Raw genomic sequence first — 19624 nt, forward strand, 5'->3', positions numbered from 1 at the left:
TGGAGGCGGCTTTACAGATGTGTGTGATCCAGTGTCTCAGCATGGAAACAAGGATAGAGGCTAAAAATAATCAATCTGTTTATAAAAATGGTTTCATTTCTAAGCAATTATGTACATCACTGTGCAAAAGTTTTAAACAATTCCTAATTTCTTTAGCTTGACATTCTAGTAATGTTTTGAAGAGGATTTGAACCAACATTGCTTTAGGTTTTATGGACGTCAAGTAAAGTTTTCCTTCGGACTTTAGCTACTTTGAAACAGATTTCTTTTGACATATTTGTTACAATAGTTTTCAGCATGTCAATCAGTTTGAAATTTAAAAAAGAAATCAAGTAGAGGAAAAACAGAAAAACAAAAACAATGAACACTAAAAGCTTTTGACATTAATTCCACAATAGAAGTTTGTTTGATAGGCAATAAGACAGAAAACTCTCAGAAGGTAGTAAAACAATGTATGAGGGTGAACTTTGGAAAAAAAAATTAAAAAATCTAAATTTTTGTCTATATTTGATTAAAAATGAAATGTTCAAAAATATTTATATCCTTCTTAATTAGTGGAAAAAAGTTTAAAAGGCATTTTTGATAAGTTTGTTTCCTCTGGTAGTTTAAATATTTATTTTCAGTGATGAGATGTAACTCATGTGGAAAAGCCTCCTTCCCATCACTCGGATCTTTAACTTCACAGATTCTGTATCAGATTCAGGTTTGGACTCCAGCTGTGATGAAAACAATTATTTCAATTACTTTAAACCTAAATCATTTCAGGCAGTTACAGGGTTCTTGTCAAGTTGAATTCTGAATCCTAAGCTGAGAAAAACCTAATGTTACTGCTACACTATTAGAAAACTATTTTTTATTAATTCAGATTTGGATTCACTGACGTTATGTGTGAAAGCAACAGCAAAATTAACTTGGTACCCAGAGCTTTAATGTCATCTTAAATATTTTGTAATTCAATCAGCTCAACTTGCCTTTTAGCCTCCAGTCTAATTACTTGGTATTTTACTTACATATGCAATATGTTTAACTCTATTCTGTAGAGCCAATTATTAATACCATTTTAAATTCTTACACTCACTTTATTTATTCTTAGTTTTCCACCCTGAGGCAGAGATTCTAAAACTGAGAGAGAAGTTGAAATGATTTCCCGGTTATGTTTTTCCTCTGGCGTTCTGCAGAACTACCATCCCCCCTCGGTCCAAGGCTGAGCTCAGACTCTGTGGTATTTTAGAAATGTGTGTTGGCTTGTTGCTGTCTCATTCCCAAATCTGGGCCCTCCTTTTTACCGCATGGAAATATTCTCCACTCACCCCCAGTTACACACTTTCTCCTTTCTGGCATGGAAGAAAGGCTGGAACTATTATGACAAATGGAAGCTTAACAAGAAGATGCTGGAAGTTTTTTTTATTATTATTATTTTTTTTATAGATTTCTATTTCACTCTTGGTAGAATAAACATCATTTTTAGGTCATGACTTACCCACAAAAGTATACAGACCCTAAAATATTTCTATTTAGATCCCCACTTCCCCAAACTAAAACACGTCTTAGTTTTATTATCTGTGGTTGATTCTCTAAATGTTGTACATTTAACAAAACTGTTTATAGTAAACAAAAGAATGTCCTTAAGTTGACTATACAACAGAAAGTGATTTGAATTACAAACTCATGAGTGACATTGTATAATCTAATAAATCAACAGCATTAGGAGGCGACAACTGGAGATAAATAGTGCAGAGTTGTGCCAGCTTACACTTATCAAGATCTAGTTCTAACAAGTTCAAATGAATGAATGAATGTTCATAGTTCACCACTTCAACAGGTTCACAACTCCAACATAATCTAGTGTTCACTTATCAGGTGCTGTCTGAAATAAAGTTTAAAAACTAATGAGTAAAGCAAGTATTGAACGTTTTAATGTTTGGGGCCATTGATATGAAATTTACACCAGATAAACAAATTACTCCATTAATCAACCCATGAAATGAAAATGTAATGAAATGAGAAGTCCAAATAAACAGTTGAAATCTGTCGGCAGTTTGAAAGAATTCTGGCTATTTGCAAATTGATATCAGCTAGTTTACTATTAACTAGGGTAATGAAATAGTTTTTTATTACCTGAGTATTGGAGAGAGTGATACAAAGGGTGAATATAAAATAAGCATTCAAAAACTTTAGGATGTAACGATTCTACTGATGGCAATGACTTCACCGACTTCTGTAAACCTCTAAATGTTTTAGTCGGCACTGTTAGAGCGATAACAACAAAAACTCACCATAAACCAGGCACCTAAAAAGACATAAATCTTGACAAAGAAGGTAAAGTTTTTTAAATATATTAAATCAAGGAATAATGCACACAACCACAATTGATTTTAGATTTGCTCATTCACTGCACCAGACTTCACAGCTGAAGAAAAGACATGTTGAAGCTTGTTTTAAGTTTGCTTTGGAAGATTTGTGAAAGTCAGTGAAAAAATGTGAGAATATAATCTGGTCAGATGGAGTCAAAACTGAGCTTTTTGATTTTCATTGAACACAAAATGTTCAATAACGTGTTGATCACCCAACAACATTAAACCTCAAGCACTGTAAGAACATAAAGTTTGCAGGTAAGAAAAGCAGCAATATGCCACAGACCAACTTTGTATAATTGTGTACAATTATGACTTAAGGTATTACAGTTTAAAAATAACATGCAATTGTGCAAAAACATTAAAAATTAGAACCATTTATATTTTACTTGACAACAACTTTCTACCAATCTAAAGTATATGATTAATGCATTTTATTTACACTTTTGCTTTATCAGCTTTTAACAGGAATTAATTAGTAACTGACTGTGAGGAATTTATGACTTAACTTCCCTCTATTGTAGCTTTCATATTATGTTACAGAAATATAAACAATTGTGCTTTGGTTGTTTGGAGTTTTCTAACTTTATTGACAGGGCAGAGATAGATGGAAAAGACTTTGTGATAAGAGGCCTCCATTCTTTTAACTGGATGTAAAATTTGCCCAGACAAAATGTGTTGGACATAAAGTTAGTTAATAGAAGAAAGGAGGAAGTGATACAAATGCTCTGCAATATTCACACATCAACACAGAGTAGGGTTAAAGGTCACTCTCAAAGCTCAAAGCAAACACTGAGTTAATAAATGTGGTCTGTTTTAAAAAGTAACCAATGAAGGTGTTTTCGCTGGATTTTAAGAACTATGACAAACAGATTAATGAATATGTTTCGACACATCTGTTACACCGCATTTGATGGTTTGTCACGCTGAGTCAAGACAAAATTTCCCAAGTTAGTATTTGCAAACAGGAAGACGTGAGTTTGAACATTTAGCAGCATTTTTAGTGGTCTGCTTGAAAAAGCAATGAGCCTCAGTTATTTTTATTTTTTAAAACAAGCTGTTACAGGAAGTGATTGTTGGATGTACAAATAACAACAACTGTGTGGTTTAGTGTGCGCTCCCTTAGTTACTGTTATTTTCCATCTGCACTTTTCAGCCTTGTGTCAAAAATTTGTATTCCAAAGAAGACTGAAAGCATATGTGTTTACAGATGAAGTTTCCGTTTGGGTTTTGCTCAGTTTGGCTGATCTGGTACAAAAGGTCATTATAACATGATGAGATGCAGCTTAGATGAAGATGTCACACTAAAAAAAAGATAATGGACTTCCTGTAGATTTAATTTTAGAATAAAAAAATGTGACAACTGATTTCCTGTTTTTACCCAAAACTATTTTGAGACATCAGACAGTCCAGCCTTGCTGAGAGAAATATTAAAATGACCAAAAGCTCCTGAGAGTGAACACAGGAAGAAAGCGACCATCCATCGCCACTCTCCCTTTAAATTAGGAAACCATCTGCACTGTCTTTCAGTGCCATTCATCAAATGGTTGCCTGTCAAAAATCTGTGCAGAGGTCCAGAAAGGATCTGTCCTGACCTGTGGGTGCGTTGCCACGACAACTGGAGTGGTGGTGGGATGGGAGCAAGGCTGTCCTCTAATTGATGGTTTACTGTGAGCTACCAAGAGTATAATTTAAAGTTTGGTGGAGGATTAAAGAAGTCAAAATATAGAGATTATTTGAACACAATGAAAGTTTTTCTTAGCATTAAATGTAGTTTATGTATTTTGAAAGACATTTGGCTTTTGACTTTAAAAGACTTCCTGTTTCTTTGATAGTGACCTCAGGAGATCTGAACTGCTCATGTTTTGCAAACAGTTTGGATAGAAATACCACTGTGATGTAATTCATGGCTTCACAACTTCAACAAACTGAACACAGAAAAAGCTCTTTTTTTCTCCTATTTATGCTGTCAAGAGAAAATATTTCACTCTGAATGTTTTTTTTAATTTAATCATTGATAACAATAATAAGAGATCAGACCAGATATTGAATTAAAGCAGATCCTGACTATAAGAAGATGAAAAAAAGTAACGCCCAATAACAAATTCACTGAATGAATTTTAGAACAATTTTTATTTTAGCATTAAAATACTCCCTGCACATCAGATATGGTCTGGTCTAACCCCATTTAAGTAATTTTATTCATCCTTTAAGGCACATTCCACTTATGATCATGTTTTCTCCAGGCTACATAGCACACATTGCTGCTGCCCTCATTTTACATTGTTTCCATCTAAAGCATTGTTTTCATGAGCCTCTGATACAAAATGCAATCCAGTCATATGGTCCAAAATGTAACAATAGAAGAATTCATTGTTACCCTCCCTATATGGAAATAAAATGTAGCATTCACTTCGATATTGCTAATGCTTTTGAGAATACTTTTAGGAAACTGCCTGTTTCAGATAAAAATATGAAAACAGATCTTGGACAAAATGCTTAAAAGGTCCTTTATTTCTTTAAGTTTGCTCTTCCAAAGAGCCAGGGGTCAATATAATGGTTCCAAATTCGCATCAATAGTTTTTCAGACTTATTTTTTTACTGCCTTTTCCATTCATCATTTGTCTGCAAATGAAAAGAGATCCGATCACAGGGGCATCTAGCCTGATAAAAACCAGCCTCCTGATGCTATTTGCTTCATTCAGAGGGTCTGGACCCTCAGCTGTTGAGAAACGATTGCTTCTGGAGGTTTGGACTGTGTTGAAGTTTTAAGTTTTACCTGATTGCTAGCATTTCCCCGTCACATATGTAATGTTCCCTTTTAATGCTTTGAACCTTGCCAGAAAGTGTCTGCGCTGTAAATAACAACTTTGAGTTAAACGAGGCAGCTGTTAATGCTAATGTAATATTTGAAAGTGTGGCCAACATAGACTGAAGGACTTCATTCAGTGTCGTCTGCCTGTAATTTTAACAAAAGCAGCAGAGGAAGTGAATGAAGCCGTTCAGTCCGCACTTCCAAATGTTCGCATTTCAACGGACCAAGAGGAATGTTTAAAATCATTTTATTGGTGGCAAAGATGTTGTTCGGCTCGTCACTTCTTTCTTCACAGGAAGGAGTGGTTGTTTACAGCGCATACGATGTTAGGTAAGCTTAATAGCATAGCTGCCACATTACAGACATCATGGCACAACGTTAGCTTTTGGGTAAAATCAGAGCCACAATTGTCTCTCAATAGCTGAGGGTCCAAACCGTCTGTATGAAGCAAAGCGTAAAAGCAAAGGGCTGGTATTTACTAGGCTACTTTGAATAGGACATGACCATCACAACAAAGTCAGGAGATTACCCACAGGTTTTTAATCTAGTCCTTTTACACATTCTATAAATGTGACAAAATAAGTAAAAGTGACCAGCAGCAAAACTACTTTTGCTGTTGTTTTTGTTTTCATGGGCAGCTTACAAAAGTGACCTAAATAAGGAAAGTTACTGAAGAAACACTTTAGCTGCCCATATTTTCTAAGAACTGTAGGTGTGGTTGCTGTTCCACCTCCTAATCTGGGATAACTGTGAGCTGTGGTACTGGTTTGGTTTGCTCTGCACTGACTAAGTTTGTTCCAGACTCAGTGTATGACAAACCAGAAATGAGGAAGGCATCAACAAGTAAAACCTGTTGGGAGAGAACAAAACATAAAGGAACAAAAGATAAAATTTCTTCAAAGGCATCTCAAAGCTCTGACCTTTGTTCTGAAAAGCATTAAAAAGGCTTTGAGATGGTATTACTGAACAAGTCTGCCTCCTGATTTTCTTTCTAAATTATCCAGGTTACAAGACAAATAACCATGATAATAATGTGTAGGTTTTTCTCCGTTATAGTTTTTGTCTGATATTATCTGTGGCTAAGGATGAATTTGTAGTTTCTGTTTCTTGATATTGTTTGTCACTTTCAGTTGCATGTCCTTTGTCAGTCCAAAAGCCGTTCACAACATTATTCCAAATGAGTTAAACTGAAATTAATTCATTTCATTTTCAAGTTTATCTTAAGTGAATTCTGGTTCATTTTTATCCAATTCAGTTAAATTTCATTAGTTATTTAACCTACACTTAAGCCACAAGAATAATGCATTACAAGACTGATATGTTAATTATATAAGATATTTAATAGTATACAGGAGTTACACATCAGTATAATTTTTTAAGTGTTTTATGGCGGAGTTTGATGCTGTGCTTCAATTCAGTCCAGTTGAATACAAACAATTCAGTAAATTTCAGTTCAACTCAGTTTATTTCAATTCAGTTTAAGTCATGCTAATTCAGTTCAGTTCAATTCAGTGCAACTTAGATCGATTCAGTTATATTCAAATCAATTTAGTTCAATTAATTTCAACTGAATTCAGTCTAGTCCAAGTCAGTTCAGTTCAGCTGAATTCAGTTCAGATCAGTTCAGTTCAACTTAGTGCAATTAGTCAGTTGAATGTTGTTCAGATTAGCGCAGTTCATTTCTATTCAGTTCCGTTTAACTAAGTTCAATTAAATTTAGGTTCAGTCAAAAATCACCAAAAGACACCGGACAAGAGAAAAAACACTAATACAAATTCTAGTTCTTGTCATGTAAGGTAAGTTTTGTCTTAAATGAACAAATTTGACTTGGTCCAGTCAAATTAATGCATTCAAATTTAGCACAGCATTCAGACAGCATAAACATGAAACACATTCACCGTGCAAAGTAAAACTTTAAACTAAATATTGTTGTTCATGCCCACTCATAATTGCAGAGAAATAGTGCTTGCTGAAGCAAATGTAATCAGTTATTGAAGGGCAGCAATCATGTGATCACAGCTTTCAGAGTCTGAGTAAATGTCAGGTTGTAGAAAGCACTTGTGATAACATTTTACTGCTCGCCCTTTGGTTCCTCATCTGCAGCACATTCTACTCCTTCTTTACAATCATTCCCTGACGAGCACTGGGGCCTTCAGTGGCACAAAAAGGAGATGAGGGAATAAAAATAGAACTGCTAATTAAGTGGCTGTCACCACAAACCAAAAGCAGCGGCTGCATTGTGAGCTGCCACTTCAGAAATGTTTCCCACAGCATTCTGTTCTTTGCAAAGTCTCTCTCCGAGGTCACAGGAGTGCTGCCAGGGACTTTAGTCCCTTGTGCATTTCATGGCAATCAATCTGAGGAGATGCAGAACTTATCTAGTTACAAACACAAGCAAACATGGGCAGAGTGCAGCCAGGTCGACCAATAGGAGTCAGGGAAACGACAACAGTGTGCGGCAGGAGGCTTGTAATGAAGGTGAGGTGTACTCTAGTGTTTTAATGCTGTTTTTAATTTAAAGACAGTCTAATATTTAGCATCTTGCAAAAGTCATCATAATTCCTCCATTGAACTGTGTCTTTTCCTTTTTTATTGCATTTTGCTGCATTCTAATAAACTTTAATACATTTTATTGGAACAGAAAATACTAGGAAGTGCTTAAACAAAATGGAAGAAAATTTAATGAAGTTGAAATTTAACTGAGTTAAATTGGATTAAATGTCTGTGACTTGAAAATTAATGTTCTATTGCTCGCCATCAATCAGAGCCGACTTGAAGTATTTTGTAAATACAATCTACAATACATTAAGTCTTTGCTATATAAATACAGTATAGAATAATACCACTATGAAAACAACTTGCAACTGTAATTGCACCAAAATGTGGTTGTACAAAGTTGCATACAAACAATTTTTTAGATGTTTATTAGTAAAATGTCTCAAAAAACAATATATTCTGTTACTTCCAGTCATGCTTTATGTTTTGTGTATCACATATAACCCCAATAAAATATATTGCAGTTTGTGGTTGTGGTTGATACAATGTGATATAAATGAATGGGTTTTATATTGTATGGTTCTGCATATTCAGATAACTGGCCTGTCAACTGTTTCTCCATAATCACTTTCAAACATGACTGATCCTGGTTAGTTTTCAGGTCATTTATGATTTAACAGTTTGTAAAATTTAGGCAGAACATTTATATTTTACCAAGTTTTTGTCTGGTGTTTTATCTACCACTTTGCATAACTGCAAAAGAGAATAAAAAATAAACTAATTCAAAAGCAACTGTCTTCCTCTTGAGATGGTCTTTAATATGTAATCATATTGCTCCCCCTTGTGTTAGCCTTTGGCTATTACACAAAGAAACTACAGTATTTGTCCTGGTAAGGGCTGAAGCAGCAGCTTATTCCACTTTTCACATGAATGTCATAATAAATCTTCCCCAGAGCATAAAACATTCATTAAAGTGTTAAATGCCAGCCTAAATGATTCAACTTCTCTATGAGCTGTGACAAAATTAATCACAGTGTGGAAAATCAGGGATATGGGGCGCTTATTAAAACGTACAACCAGATTTCTCTTGAGGAACAGCAATAAAAACCAGAAGCCAAATTTGTTAAAGCCAATAGGTTTTGCAAATTGGTTTGCTTTAAATCAAATAAATGAGTTCTTGCTTTAATAATGAACGTGGTGGATTAACAATCGATGCTCCAAAAACCATCCATAGCAAGGAGGTATTGAAATGCAAAAACAAAACTTATTAACTCTCCAAAGTTTAGATCTCTTTTAGTCATTAAAGATATTGAAAAGCTACGTTTGTCCTTTTCTCAGAGTAAATAACGCCTCTTTCAACTTCATTCGCCAGACAAAACAATGAAATGTGGGCAAAGCTGCACATCCTCAGTGGCCAATTTCTGGATTTGAGGCATAACTCTGGGGATTAGCTGGAACAGCAGTTAATTGCTTCAAACCAATGACGCCGAATTAATCCTTTGATTTTTGGACTCCTTTCATGAATGCAGAGGGGAAGGAAGGGAGGAGGAGAAAGAAAAGCTGCAAGAAGGAGAGAGTAATGGAGAGGAAACAGAAGAAACAACATTCTGACAAGAGAGCGGGCAGTAATGGCTAGCTGAACCGTCTTTCATCAGGAGGTAATGATATGAAACCTGTAATCTCCATGGGGGTGGCACGGTGGTAGGAAGATCAGATTACTAATTATAGTCTACTGGGATTCCTGAAGGAGAGCATGATGGGAGGCAGCCACATGGGGTAAGTTGACTCAGTCTGTTTCTAAGTGCTGAGCAAAAAAAATCTATATTTTCTATAACATTAATTATAATACAGGTCAAAATGTCATATGCAATATGTATGTAGTAAATGAAAATACTGTGGTTTACATTTTAATGGATGCAGAATAGTAATTTAGAAGCAACAAGGTGATTACCAACAATCTCTACTTGGCAAACAGTAGATTATCAGTTCAAATGTGTTAATTTTTTTCCCCTTCTTCATATAGACATGAGCGTTAATTATTTATTTCTTAATATTGTCGTACTAGACTTAGCTAATTTAAAAAATCTGTGATTAAAAGTGCTGTCACGCACAGATAAAGGGATAAGAAAACTTTAAAAAAATTAAAAACCTTGCTATTTGAAAAGAAAAGAAAAGTTTATAAGTTTTGCACAGTACTTTAACACTTCATTGTTGTTTTACCAAAACATGGATATGTGTGTTGATATTCCATCAGCACATTTAACTAAAACTCAAAAAGATAGTATTATTACCCAGAGCAAGAGGAGAAAAAAACCCCCCCATCAACTTCACATCCATGATGGTTCAGGTGATGTTCCACGTAAAATAAAAATTACATATCTAACATTTAACAAGCAATGGCTGCTCCTCCAATAGTGCTGGAGGGAAACAGTGTCTCTCCCTGCTCCAATGTAAATTATCTACACTGAAGCAATATTTTTATATATGCATCTATTGGAAAGTAGATCTAAATGTATATTTCTTGTGGAAAACCAGAAATTGTTTCAATTTGAGAGACCACCGACGTTAGCAAGATGCAAGTTGATTGAAGTAAATATCTGTAGCTTCTCCTGAGTCCTGACAGTAAAATGGGCCAGAGAAGCTTTTGTGTTGATTACAAACAACAATTTTACAGTGTGATACATTTTGACACTTCTACAGTGCTTTTCGGCTTTTGACAAATCAAATAATGTGGTGAATTATTCCTTTATTTTTTCCAATCTGCAGTCAGATGTCCGTAGAGGTTTGAGAAAGATGGTCAATTAGATGTCCTGTGCTTTTCGAATAAAGTGAAAGCTCCGCCTACAGCATCGATCTCATATTTCATTTATATAGTTAAAAAAATCAGGTTATTACATTTTGTTACTTCTTTTTCAGCATGGTTGGTTAAATTAGAATGGTTTCAGAAAGGATGAAGTAATGCTAGCAATGCTGACAAATTATAGCTATAAACAAGGACAACTTTTTCTCTAAGAAATCTTTATGCTTATTTTTGTCGTTTTGGAGGACATCTGCGCTTGATATTTGCCGAAACTTCTAACTTTTTTCAACCTAAGACAGAAAAGGTGCCAGACTTGCCTCTCCCTCGCCTCCACTTGCTCATGCCCTTCCCTCTCCTGCTTGTCTGTCAGAAAATATCCAATCCTTAAGTGTGTGCGACACCGCCATCAGCCTAATTATCATGGATGGATGGAAGCTCAGCACTTCAGCAACAGGAGCAACAGTTCTTCAAATGTCCTTTGCTGTCACACATTTTCTCTTCTCCAGTGTGGAAATCACTCAAGTAAAAAGATTCTGGATTATGTGAATATCTTTGGATTAAAGGCTTAGATTCTGTTTACTGATTCAGTACGTTAGATTCTCTGTGCGTTATGATATTTTCTGTGTGTGTTGTGTCGCTGCGCTTTTCACACAGAAGGATTTCTCTCCCTCTCTTCCCCCCCCCCCCCCCTAATGTGGCGAATGGTTGACTTTCAAAGATGATTTTTGGGCAAACATGGACCCTCGCTGTGATCTGAGTTTTTCCTGAACTCCAAAAGTGTCAAAATGATTGAAATGGGAAACTAAAACCACTCAAGGACATTGGGACAGTGAACAAATCTCCCCCATATCCAATTTTTCCGGTATCTCCCATCATCAAGAATCTTCATTGCAACAACCGGGTGTGAATGTGCTGTTATTGCAGCCTGGACAGTTCGGGGAAGGAGTTCAGCCACATTCTGCCACCTCACCTCTGTGATTTGCTGCTGTTGGCTGCCAGAGTATTAATGAACTTCAGTAATGTGTTGGGCAGGAAGAACGGACTTGCAGGCTGTTTTCAAATCCAGCCCTGAGGTGCAGAATCGACTTGATAATTAAACTGTGGTACTTGAAACCTGATTGGATGGAAAACGCATGTCTTACAGATGTAATGTAAAACTGAAATGTTCATAAGCACTCAGGAAGACTGAGTCTATCTCATGTTGCCATAACGATAAGTATATAAAAAAAATGTGGATTAAATATTAAAAAAGAAAAGGTTGAGATTTTTTTTTTCAGCCTGTGGTTTCATACATGGATAATCCACGTTGTGCTGTCACAGGATTGGCATTGTGTGCATAGTAATATGACCATAAACAAACAAGTTCAGCTCTTTTGTCATCCAGGGAGAGTAAAATGTGGGTTAGATTGTCAAAAGTTGAGTTTTTTACATTGGTAGATTTAATTTTGATCAAATTTTTCCAACAGTTTCTTCTCTAAAACTGCAAAAAGATGATAGTAGAAGAATGATTGTGCAGTACATGCTCTGTTACTCCAGGAAATGTACGTTTATTTTTGGCTTCCTGGAAGAAAAATAATTTTTCATCTGTTTTTAATAATGCACAGAAAACAATAAGTTTCTTGTAGTGGAGCGGAAGCTGCATGACAAACCCCTGGGGAGGCAGCCAGCTGACCAAGGGAGGAATACGATGTTGGACGCTCCGTTAGCAGGGGAAGGTTTAGATCAAATCTGCAAAATTGAGCTGTTTGGCCAAAATAACAAGAAGAATGTGGAGAGGCAGTGATGCATGGCACAAAGGAGGAGTCCTAAACTTCACCTTATAATAAGACAGACAATTGGAAAGTGGAGAGCTGTCTCCACTTTCTAAGGTTTCAAAGGTTTTAATATTAAATACACGTAAAAACTGGAAGGCTAATAACAGCTTTTAGAATAACCATGACCTCAAGAATGTTAAAAATGTGTAGGTTATGTTTAAAAGATGGTCTATGGCAGGAAATCAACCAATTTAAATGAACTATGATTTATGAGTGGAATCAGGTTTTCAGCCAAATAATTGCAAGAAGCTTATGGATAACTCCCAAATAGTGTGGTTTGTCTGCAACTTGAACAGGAACAAAGATCTAACTGGAATGGGTGTTTGTAGGAAGAAAATAATTTTCATTATGTGTTGAATCTAAAAAGAGTATAGTTTAAAGAAATCATTAAAAGTCCCAAAGTAAAATGATATACTGATAAAAAAAATGTACATTTGGCTGGAACCTGTGAGTAAATAAACCGATTCTCTTTCAGAAAAAAAAAAAAAAAATCCTTCTTTGAGCCCTGATTGGTTCCATAATTCATTGTGACAGGAGAGGCAGGCAGGAGATTTTGGATGGATCATTAAAGAATAAGACAGTCACACAATATACATCAGTGTGTCTCCCACCCAGCCTTTTTTGAGCATCATTTGGATCTTCAATTACACTTTAAAAAAAGAAAACAATCGCTACCGTTGTCACACAATCATCAATCTGCGAGTCTTCTGCGACCATAAAGTGGCCTCAGCGGATTGAGAGTTGTTCTGGCTCTTATAAAAATAATAATTCTCTGTATCCTAGAAAAAAATAAAAATAAAAAATCTGTGCGGTTTTTCAGATTTATGTCCAACACTGAAGCTGCTTGCTTGGTAGAAGGCCCTGCAGAGTCGTAACTTTGGGATAATGTTTCAGTTCATCCTCTCCTTGTCCTACTGCCTCAGCTGGATCATAAAGCTTAAGTCTTTTTTGGAAATTGGATTGGAAGCACAGTCAGTGCCTTTGGGGATGTAAGGTAATATTATTTGGTTTAAAATTTTTACTTCTTTTCCTTTCAATGTGCAGTGTGTTTTATATTTCTATAAAATATTCATGCCTTACAAGCGGTGTGGGATAATGTTCCTGTTGCACATCCTACACCCAAGACTTAGACATATTTAAACTTTATGAAAACATCCATTCTCGCCGTACAGGTCTCCTCTGACACTTACAAAAAAGATACAGCATTAAAAATTACAAGATTGCCTCGTCTCCACCTTTTATTGCTCTCGAAAGCAATAGAAGAAGGAAGCCGACAGAATGAGAGTGGGAGGGAGATCATAAAGATCATCATAGATCAATATCAAGGCAAGGAAAAACTAATGAAAAGAGATGTAAAATGTAACCTTGGGAGGATCTGCCTTAAAGGAAATATAGTAGAATAAAGATACAATATAACAGCAATCCTTCAACATCTGAGCTCAGGTACCACACAGCTGCTACTTCTGCACTCTCTCTCTCTCTCCATTTTCCTTACTTTTGACCGCCTGTGGTGGGCCAATATCACAGGAGCCGGCGCCTGAGGGTGGGGGCACGAAGATGGAAGAATGTAATCTCTTTGCTGAGCCTGGACCCCCTCTGGAGCGCTGGACTTTATTTTTCATCCAGCCCAGTCAGCTTGTGCCTGCAGCTGCAGATCACCACCACACTTCATTTCAGGCCCTCCGCAGCACGGACGCAGAGTGACTGGAGGCGGCGCGCGTAGAAACAGAACTTCACAGAAGTTACTCACCGGGCCAGCATGGACTGACGCTGATGGCCGTGTCAGTCCGGAGCTTGGAAGTGGAGCTTCAAGGAGTGGCATCAATCATCATTAGTAAACTCTATTTCAACTGCAGATGAATGAAAACATCATGGGTGATTTCTCATTGCTTTGTAATTTGTGATCTTACTTAATATATCTTCCAAGCTATGTAAAGTTTGTCTTTGGACTTTGATTTTTATTGTTTCCCTGCAAAAATACAAAATCTTGGCAAGAAGTTTTAGTCTAATTTCCACTGCAAATATTAGTATCCTTGAAATAAGACAAAGCTAACTTGCTTGTTTTAAGTCAATAATTTCTTAATTCTAGTTATAAGTTTTCATCAATATTAAAGAATTATTGACTTAACCCTCCTGTTGCAGGTCAAATTGACCCGTTTTAAAGTTTAAAATAAAAAAAAATAGTTGGAAGTATTTTTTTTTTTTTGCATAAAGCTTTTTCTATTTGTCTTAGTAGGTGCACTCTACATATAAATTGGAAATTTATTTATTTTACACATTTGTAACCCCCCTTGTGTCTACTTGTTACATTGATACTGTTCGGGTCAATTTGACCCGGCAGTCAAGTTAAAGTGCAAAAATAGATAAAAAAATGTTAAGCAAACTCTTATTTCTTGCTGAAAAGTATAGGGAGTTAATTTGGTCTTATTCCAATCATATTTGCAAAGATAAAAAATATGTTACAAAATTTGATTTTCAGCGCCAACAAGCACCAATTTCAAAACCTGCCATGCAGCAGATGAAAATAAAGTATCTCTTACATCATGTGTCATTAAAGACATCACTTTTATATGCTTTATTTATTGAGCAAGGCACTTTGCATTTTTGAATGATTTACATGGCAAATTTCTATACATGAGTGAAAAAGCAGCCAAAAGTCAAACAAAAACTTTTAAAAGACTCTTAAAACATTTGGAGAACGATTGATCAAGAAGTTTGGTTCCTCAGAAGAAAATGACATGCCTTATAGGTGCAACTTTCACATATTGCAAAATTAAAACTTTGCTCTGTTTTAATGTGACTTTATCTCCTAAAGCAACTGATTAAACTGGATTTTATTGATGTCAGAGTGAAGAAATGCTTGACATGCTTTTAAGATTCCTGTTGGAAAGAAAACAAACGGAAATCGCACTTTTAAGGCGACTAAATGTGAAATCATTTAAGAGGGATGAATACTTTTTCAGTGCAGTATTCAAAGTAACCACAGGTGGTTTTAAGCTTTTTCTTAGTACAACACACCTGTTACAATCACCAGTAACTCCATTTTGTTAAATATGTTTTTTCCCCACCATCAATCACATATTACATACTCAGATTTATTTTAAAAAGTTAATGTAAGATGTTGAACTCCTAAAGCCAGGATTAATTAAATTTGACATCCGAATCAGCCTCACTGAAGGTTCACAGAGACCAAATCTGGTAGTGAAAATCATTCCCAGGAGTTTTAAACAGCAGGATGTGCAGGATGAAAATCCACCTTAAGGCTAGTTTTAAAAATCCATCTTCTTATCTGATCACCCGTCAGTTTGTGAATGTGTGTGGGTGTTAGTAACCTTTGACCCTGAGAATAATCTACTCTCAGCAGGACGTGAGAGGGCAGACCCTGCAGGAGTTAGACTGGACTTATTTGCTTTTTTTATTTTTAAACCACACACAAACACAATTCAGCTTTTTAATAGGCTGAATATCTAAAAAACTTTAGATATTAAACAGATTTCAGTGTAGTTGAAAATGGAAGTTATATACTGTTATGAAGTGAGAGACTCGTTTGAAGCAAAACAACAGATAAGCGTATATTTTATGTTTGCCATTATTCACAAGAGAATGGAAATTACTTGAATAAGTTTCTGAATAATGGTGCTGCTATTTTCAAAGTGACTGAGATGACATGCAGCAGATAAATCTAAATTGCCTCCAGTTCTACTAACTCATTATTGTGTTTTCTTCAGAAATCTGAGCGGTGCAAAAACCACCGCATGGTATCAAACTAGATGGAACTGAGAGTGTAAAACAGCCACGCAGCAGCTGTCCTGGCTGAGCGCCTCGCTGGAGTGCATTTCAGAGGAGCTTGTGGGCTTGTTATTCATGCTGGAATTTAAAGAGTTTGTTCCACTCATCGTTTGTGATGAGCCCCGGTTGAAGAAATGCCAGAAATGTAGTCTGCTTGTTTCACTCTGATGTTTTATTCATGCAATAGACTCGGCTCACTTAGGTCAACATGGTAATAACTGCAGATCCCCATAATATATCATAGTCATCAAAGTCATCTTTGTGAACTTAAATTTAATAGTAGAAATTTTGTACATGAAAACTAACATTTTATAACATCTTCATTTTACTCCGGAGGACTTTTTGGTTTATGGGATATACTTTTGTTTTTCTGAGAGAACAGTTTGGAATATTTTTATATAGCAATGAATTTTTCCCCCTGAAAATGTCTGAAAAAACTGTAAGTGTAAGAAATGGAGAAAGAGTGAAAAATATGAGCACACCCTATAGATACAGTATTTTTCACATTCCCCATGAATAAGCTGAATTTTGAGAAATCATTCAAAAACAAACGGAATGGAAGTTATTTCCATAATAACTACTTTGCTATGCTAATCCAGCACTTTGAGTAAATGACTGTAAACTACTGTAATTTATTGGTTGTCAACTTAGTTATGAGAAGAATCACTCCTCTTTGAGCCTACAAAAGTAAAAATACAAAGTGGTGAAGAAACAAAACAACTAGCTTCTGTTTGCTGTGTTATACTTTAACTATTCAGGGACACAACTCTCTAGCCTAGATGTGACAAATGCAAGAATGATTTTTCCAACACAGAATGCCGTTGATAATACATGGTTTCGTTTGCTGAAAAGTGACAATATTATAGATGCCATATACAGCAAAACCAGCCAAGTTATTTCTTGTTAAGTCCAGGTGGAAATCTGACAGAAACCACAAGGCTGCTGTTAGTAACTAATGCACAATGTGTCATCTCTAGGAAAGCTTGGCTGCAATGTCACCTGCTGTCAATAGCCACAGTTGATCATGGTGACAGTTTTATGCTGCTAAGCTTCATGGCTACATCCATTCCTGCGATGACTCCCAATACATCAAGGCAATATGAATTCTGCCTCCTTTTCCGGCTGGCATATAAATGTCGCCGGCCTCGCTCACTCAAAGCTCACTGCATTATCAACAAGGCTGTTTGTTCTGTCAGGAGGACAGCCTGTTAGATTAGGATCTGTCACAACATCAGGAAACAGTGTTTGGACAGCGGTTGGTGTTTTCCACTGGTCTGGCTCAAAAACACGTTCTAGAAACAGCTTTAACAAAAAACGGAGAGGAAATGTATGGCAGGCTGGAAAAATCTAGATTTTTCCCCGCTAAACACTGCATGTAAAAATTAAAAACAGGATTTCTGTCATTACAAAGATAAACACAAAAGAAAAGGAAAACACTGCATTTTATTACAACTTCAGTTATTTTATCAAACTGTCTGTAATATTGAAATGACATTATATAGAATATATACAGTAAATGCTAAAACAAAGCTTTAAAAATCAAACGTGAGTGAGCATTCAGGGCCCAGCATGGTTTGGCAAACGTGCTAAAAGTGGCTCTCATTTTCATTACAAGAATCATATTTTGGAACCAGGTGACCATGCCAAACATTCGATTTCAACCATGCTAAGTCATTTAAGGTGCATTGATGTCTTAAGCTAAAATAAGAATCCTTAGGAAACCTTCGCTCAACAATTTCCAGGATCTGTAAGACTCCAAAAATGTTGCAGAAGAGCAGCAAATGTGGAAAACCTTATTAGAGGAAAACTCTGCAAGACCAAAAATCAACCAACCGTTCTGGTTGATTCTTAATGTCTTACTACAGAGGCTCCATCGTTAAGAAAACTGCATTTGATGGGTCTTCACTCTTCAGCCTGGGCTGACCCTGAGCAGTTTGCCACGCATCAGAGTTGAAGATGTTGATAGTATTTTAGTATTTCAATGCCAGCATATTTGTTTGACAAAGTGATGAAGCATTGCTTATAAAGAGTCAACAGACGTGAGCAGAGAGCCGCTGAGTCATTTCCAGCAGTACAAAGCGCTGCCAGGCGTTAACTACCCCATCAATATGATGACCTTCAGACCTGCAGCGCACTAATCCTTCACTGCATCATTATAGGTCTGCACAACAGTCCAACAATGCTAAGACCTTATCATTCCCTCAGACTGGTAGTAATTACAGAGTCAAAGGTGAACTAGAAGCCATTCCATTATTTGCCTTCACATTAGACTCGACACAAGCAGAAGTGCATCTCTGATGCCTAAAACACATTACATATTGTTGGTAGTGTTGCATCAAAACCTTGAAATCAAAGCAGTGCGTAGCATTTTCAAAGCATAACACCTAAAATGTCACCTCTATGATAACTGTCTGTGTGTGTGTGTGTGTTGTCCGCTCTGAGTGTGTAACAACGCAGGTCTGTCAGAGAAAAAAATAATCTGCAGACAAAATTTTCACAAACCTTGGCTCTGGTTTTGTGCAGCATCAAAAGAGGCTGCTGCATGAAGAAAACACATAATGAAAGCATGTCACTGTCAGATGTTCACATAAAATATTAACTAATCTGCTTGTTTGTTTTGCTCCGTTTGCTGTGGCGTGAGAACGCGTCTGACACAAATTACAACAACAAACACTGAAAGATGATGAGCCTCCAATAAGAGCAGTGACTCTTAGGGTTTATTGACTGTTGCTTTTTTTTAACTTTATTCTGGATCATGTAATTCTTCTGAGTCATATGTATATAAAGCTGTTCCAAAAATATCTACCAATCTGATAAAGGACAAACACTGCATGTGTTTCATTGTGGTATCATTGCACACATATGGCATCATGGTTCTATGTAAGCATTTCAACCATGTGCTCATTTAATAACCACTAAAACTGATGCATTAAACTGGATTTAATCATTGCAGTTATTGTATAGTTGCTATAAAAGCACCATTTTTGTTTTATGACTGAAAATTTGGCAGCTAATCAGGACTATTAAAGAGGGACGGTGAAGTATTTCAACTTTAAGTGTAGGTCGCCTTGGATTCATTTTGATTATTTGGGTATTTAAAAATCAAGAAAGGTGCAATGAAAGAATGTTTCCCAAGTTATTAACTTGACAATGCAACAACAGTTTAAAGTGCAAAACAACAAACTAATTTAAAATCTGAACTGATGTGACGGGTTAAAAGTTACTGCATTTGAAAACTTAGTCCAAATGAAGTGCTTTTCAGTCAAAATGTCACATTTTGTTTTCTGACTGCATAAGTATTAAAATACATCAGTGAGAGCAGGTTTTATAACAGTTATAGAAAGCATAACATATTGTTTCTGTGAGTAAAATAAACACGAGAATAAAACAGAGATAGTACAGGAGATGAGATAATCACTATTCTAATGTCATGGCCTAAATATACATTTTTATTTTCAGACAAAATATGACAAATGAATGAGAACTAGTTCATTTGAGCTATGAACTTATTTCAGAATGTTTAGCTGGTGAGCTATGAAGATGAATTAATTAATTT

General features: G+C 36.0%; 1 long non-coding RNA gene across 1 annotated transcript; it reads left to right on the forward strand.

The window, feature by feature from the left end:
* The first annotated feature begins 6830 nt into the window (after positions 1-6830).
* On the forward strand, positions 6831-11671 carry LOC106964087 (uncharacterized). The gene is made up of 3 exons (XR_001428320.1): positions 6831-7647; positions 9195-9441; positions 10836-11671. It is a non-coding gene; the product is annotated as an uncharacterized LOC106964087 (long non-coding RNA).
* Positions 11672-19624: the final 7953 nt, after the last annotated feature.

The sequence above is a fragment of the Poecilia latipinna genome, unplaced genomic scaffold, assembly GCF_001443285.1.
Source record: "Poecilia latipinna isolate Pla-1442-1.1 unplaced genomic scaffold, P_latipinna-1.0 Scaffold1622, whole genome shotgun sequence".
Taxonomy (NCBI): domain Eukaryota; kingdom Metazoa; phylum Chordata; class Actinopteri; order Cyprinodontiformes; family Poeciliidae; genus Poecilia; species Poecilia latipinna.